Genomic DNA, 5,511 nt, shown 5'->3' on the forward strand with positions numbered 1-5,511 from the left:
TTCCTGAGAACAGTTGGCCCCCATCCCAGGTACTATGTGGATCCATGGAGCAGCTTAGAGTTCTCAGTTGGCTATTCCTACCTAATGATATTAGGTGTCTTTCTGGCTCCTTCCTCATTTGACCTTTTAGGTAAGCTGACCCAGGACAGCTTTTAAAGGTTCCCTGTAGGCACTTGCTGCTGTCAGAGGGCCCCAAACAGTGGGCTCAGATCTGAGGAGTAAGTCAACCCCATTAGACAAACCCAGAATATGAAAAGCTCTGTTTATCTGTCAAAATTCAGAGTTCTCAGTGACATGCTTTTAAAATAGCATGTACCTTATATACAAAAATATTGTTCCGTTTCTACTTAGCTTTCCCAGGAATGCATGTATTATGTAAAACAAGACACACCTGTGTAGTTTCCCAAGGCTCCAGGTCCTGTTACTTCTACTGCTGCTTCATTCTTCCGCTACTGAAAATAAATGTGTGAAAGGCTTGCCACACACCGGGACATTTTATTTTAAGCTAATTGGACACAAATAATTTTAATTTGGGTTATGATCCAAGTGAAGCTGCAAGTGAACTCCTATTTTAAGCCAAATCTATCTCTCTAAGTGACCCCACCAAATTTTTTTCTGCCATTGAAGAGCGTGCTCCTTCTCACCCTTTTAGATTCTGCTAGCACAGATATTCTTTAAAAAACAGGTAGGCTTCTCCGGGCTATGTGGTTCTTCTTTGTCTGCCTGGTGCTGTTGAAGGGCAAAGGGCATTTGAAAGCATTGGTCTTCACATAATGCTACCACCTTGCTCTTAGCTTCTTCCATCACCACATGAAAGTTGCCGTGAAAAAACACACATCAAAGAGTGAGTCCCATTGAAAAGGCGAGCGCTGCCTGCTGAGCTGGCATTCAGAGCCAGGGCTTTTGTTTCAGTGGTGACTCTGACTCTCCTCCACCGAGTTTCCTGTTAACTCTGGTGTGGGTTCTGACTCTCTCTTGATGATATTGGAGTGTGTGTTTGTGGCACTCACTTTTAATCAGTGCATTTGAGTTTCTGAAGTAAGAACTTCTTTCTCCAGCAGGTTGAAACTTTTGAATGGAAACATCATCTTTGGCTAGATTTGAACTTAGTCCAGGGATACAGTTTTAAATCTGAGTCCCCAAACTTAAAGCACATTTCAGGAAGGGAGATTTTCCTTTATTTTTTCCTTCTTTCCCCCACCCCCCTCTTAATTGATGGTTTGATAAGTATGCTCATCTTTTGGAGGGAGAGATGCTTTCTTAAGAAGGGTTTATGTAGGGACTATGGTAAGAGGCAGTGTCTGGCTCTTTGCATCTAACTTGCTTCTTCCTGCTTTGCCTCCTCCCCTCCTCACCACTCTATCTGCAGAGTGTGAGGCATTAACTCTCAGCTGACTGAGCCACTGATCTGCAGCCAGTGGGCCTCTGCTGCTGGTTCAGGAGGTTAGACTGAAGTGGGCATTGCATTACCTACAGAGACTTAAAAGTCTCTGAAAATGTCATAGATATCTCTTACTAGATTGCTTAGCCAAGCCACAGGTGGTTAGTGGGATGCTCTTCTGCAGTATCCTTGCTAATTAGTCATCATCTGCGCCTCTTCAGTTCTAGGCTTCCAAACCACCATTTGCAGCCAGAACCCACATTAGATGTAGTTATGAACTAGACAAAGCTGGCCTTCCCAGACTTGTCCTTGCTCGTCTTTGGCTCTCCTCTGCCCTCCATCCCATTTACCTTCAGACCTTTCTTACTCTGCAAACAAAACAAGTTCATATAGTCAATAATATTGTAATAGCTTTGTGTAGTGACAGACGGTAACTATACTTACCATGGTGGGTATTTTCTAATGTATATAGATGTTGACCCTTCATGTTGTACACCTGAAACTAATATAACACCATGTGTCAACTATGCTTCAATTAAAATTTGAAAAAAACAAGTTCTCAGTTTTAGAGCTTTGTGGAGTTCAGTGCAGGGCTTAGCTTGTCCACTGCTTTCCAAAGTTGCTCTACATAGAGCCTTTTCCTGGCTCCCAGTCTTTACCCTGTACTCCAAGCAGAGCATTGCTTCCATTCGTAAGCATTTTTAATCTACTAAGCATTTATGAAGAATTAAAGGTTGACTTAGGGAAAGAATACAGCTAGAATGTTTCTGAAATTCACCCATTCTATTCTAACACTGTCATTTTGTAAACGAGGAAAATGATTTCCAGGATAGTTATAATTCTTGACATAGTCTGGTGGCAGAGACAGAATTAAAAGCCAGATTTCCTAAAGTCATCCTCCTGTCTTTTCTTTTATATTACTCTATGGAAAATATTTTTGACCCTTGGGGCTTTTACATTTTGAAAGAAGTTAAAATTTAAGTTCATGTTTGATAGAATTTATCAAACCCTATAAATAAGCTTCAAGCATAAGCCATCATCTGGAGAATTTGTGTGCTTATATGTGCAATGGCAGCTTCAGGATTCTCCAGGAGACTGAAGTTACAAACTATAGGGTGGCCTCTTGCTCTGTCCCCAAGTGGTGGCATCCCAAGTGCTTCCTCTACTTTTCTGCAGCAGGAATCACAAGCATTTGCTAACTAGCTGAAGTGCCTCTATTCCATGAGAATTTTAAATCAGAAGTATCTTCTGTCTGCAGTGATTATTATGCTTCATGAAAAGATTCAGGGGCATCCTCCTGAATGAGCATGAGAGAGCATGAAGTCCTCCAGAAAATCTGAAGTCAACTCCACCATTTCACATTGTACCAAGTATATGCAAACCTTCTCTGAGAGTTCCATAAAAATGTCCTTTTAAAACTCACTTCTTTAAATCTGGATTTCTTTCCTCATCCATTTTTCACAAACTCTCATTCCCTTAGTGGTATTTCCATGAAACAATGTATGTCCACTCTTGGATGGTAGTTCTAATAAGAATAGTTAATTTCTACCTGTGGGGGGAAAAAAGTATCATTATAATGTAAACTGGATTTGCAGCCTACATTGTAGAAAGACATGTGGCTTTCTTGTGAAATAGAGGAGTTTCTTTGAAATTTTTGTTGCTATTCTTAAGGTGAATTGCACACAAAATAATCTTTTCCATACATTCATATAATGCTCTTAATTTATAAAGCATCATGAAATACATTATTTTGTTGGATTCTCAAAACCAATCTGCCAAGTAGGTAAAGCAGTTGAAGTCAGGATGTTGACTTAGAAAGGTGGAATCACTTCTCAGGATGGGAACCTGAGTCTATATTAACAAGCTTTCACATTTGGGGAAGCAGTCATGTGTAGGAAAACTGAATTGCCACAGTTAAGTGAAAGCTGTAATTAATGCACTACTCTTAATCTCCAGCAGGAGGCAATAGGGTTAAAGTTAGCTTTCCATTTACTACGTAATTTACAAAATTTTTCTTTTGAATTTTTTAAATTTATTTTTGAGGGACAGAGAGAGACAGCACGAGCAGGAGAGGGTCACACAGAATCTGAAGCAGGCTCCAGGCTCTGAGGTAGCTGTCAGCACAGAGCCCGATGCGGGGCTCAAACCTATGAACCATGAGATCATAACCTGAGCCGAAGTCAGACACTTAACCAACTGAGCCACCCAGGTGCCCCATCCATTTACTACATGATTTTTATCCAGCGCCACGTTCTCAATACTCATTTATCCCTCAAGGACTTTTCTTGTAGGCAATCCATTTTAAAATTGGTTAACTAAAGAAAAAAATTTATAATTGCTTCAGAATGAATAGGAAGCTTAATAGGAACTTCAGGTTCAGAAATGGGCAAGGCCTAAATGTGGCTAGGCAGCAGGGCAATAGAGACGGAGTTCTGCCAGAATGGTCTTGGCCATGCATGCTGCTGTCACCAATACCCTAGACATTTGATGCTAATCACTCAGGATGTCCATTCTCAACCAGGCCTAGAAATGCTTCTGTTACTTCCTCTCATATTCTGTTGGCTGGTACTCAGTCACATCACCATCCAACTGCAAAGGAGCCTGGGACATAGAGTCTATGTGTCCAGAAAGTGGAAGCATCAAGTTTTAATGAACACATGACAGCCTACATCATACAGATAAAAACTTACAGGCACACAGTTGAGGCACCTGGGTGGTTCAGTTGGTTAAACATCGGCTTCGGCTCAGCTCATGATCTCACAGTTCATGGGCTCGAGCCCCGCGTCGGGCTCTGTGCTGACCGCTCAGAGCCTGGAGCCTGCTTCAGATTCTGGGTCTCCCTCTCTCTCTGACCCTCCCCTGCTCACTCTCTCTCTCTGTCTCTCAAAACTAAAAAAAAAAAATTAATTAATTAAAAAATAAATCTTACAGGCACAGAAGTGTTACAACCAATAATAGCAACAACACATCAGCTCCTTTCCACCCTTAGAGCCCCTTTCAGTCCCTTGAATTGACCACTTCCAACTTGTTTTGAGATGATGTGACTCTTAGCTCTATGCAGCATACATTGTGAAGCAGGAGGAATTCTACATTTCAGATTGTTAAAATAATTCTGGATCAAGGATGCAGATTTCAGTGAGTAATGTCACTCACCACTTGGGAGGAAGCCTCAAGGTCACCAAAGAGCATGGTTTGTGAGTCTCGGCACCTTTCATGTTTTGAGCTGGTAAGTTATTTGCTGCTGGAGTCTGTCCCATGCACCATAAGATGGTTAGCAGAATCCAAGTTTATATCTACTAGATACCAGTAGCCCTCCTCCCCCTAGTTGTGACAATCAAAAGTGTTTCCTCACGTTGCATATGTGCTCTGGTGGGCACAATTACCTCTGGCTAAGAACCACTTCCAGAGAGGTTGAACCTGGGAGACATAGAGGATTATGGCACCACTGAGCTTCTTGTAAGAACTTTAGCTTGCATTGTAGAGAAAGATGAAAGGGTGGAGGAAGAGCATGGCTAGCTGCTTCAGCATAAAATACTATGTGAGGTGCTTTATGCTGTCATCCCATTTGAAGATGGTGAGTCATTTTGTCCATGACTCTTTCCATCCTCTGTCTCTTATCCCTGTTGCATCTGTTGGCCAGGAACATGACAATACTTGAGGAAAAGTTGGGCATTTGGGACAGAGGGAGTTGGGTGTCAACTTGATTTTTTTGGTATTGCCCCAAACTTTGTTTTTTTTGTTTTGGGGGTTTGGGGTTTCTTTTCTGAAGCGCAGCCCCCTGGTGGATAAAGATTGACTCTAAGTCTCTGATTCAGCTGCTCTGTGGAGACAGAGACATTAAAAAAGAATTAAGAGTGAAGACAAGTATATTGATCTCCCTCGCCAATCTCCTCCAACCGATACCTCTTAATCACAGAACAAATTGGAGTCCTGGTAAACTACTTTAATGAGCATCCATTCTATTTCCCAGTTCACATGATTGGAAGGAAGGCTGTCTTCCTCCCTCCCTACCTGGCTTCTCTTTGTGTTGTGATTCACTCATACCACATCTATATTTCATTTTATATATACATGCATATATGTTTTTTCACATTTTTATCTGTGTTTTGCCATAACACTGGAGGTTTATT

General features: G+C 41.5%; 1 long non-coding RNA gene across 2 annotated transcripts; it reads right to left on the minus strand.

The window, feature by feature from the left end:
• Positions 1-475: 475 nt before the first annotated feature.
• LOC115289002 lies at positions 476-4,863 on the minus strand. Of its 2 annotated transcripts, none has more exons than XR_003907325.1 (3): positions 4,765-4,863; positions 2,805-2,930; positions 476-1,749 (listed from the first exon to the last, which is right to left on the minus strand). It is a non-coding gene; the product is annotated as an uncharacterized LOC115289002 (long non-coding RNA). The 2 variants fall into 2 exon arrangements; XR_003907326.1 differs by having other exon boundaries at positions 4,535-4,863.
• Positions 4,864-5,511: the final 648 nt, after the last annotated feature.

The sequence above is a fragment of the Suricata suricatta genome, chromosome 4 (genome assembly GCF_006229205.1).
Source record: "Suricata suricatta isolate VVHF042 chromosome 4, meerkat_22Aug2017_6uvM2_HiC, whole genome shotgun sequence".
NCBI classification, from domain to species: Eukaryota; Metazoa; Chordata; class Mammalia; order Carnivora; family Herpestidae; genus Suricata; species Suricata suricatta.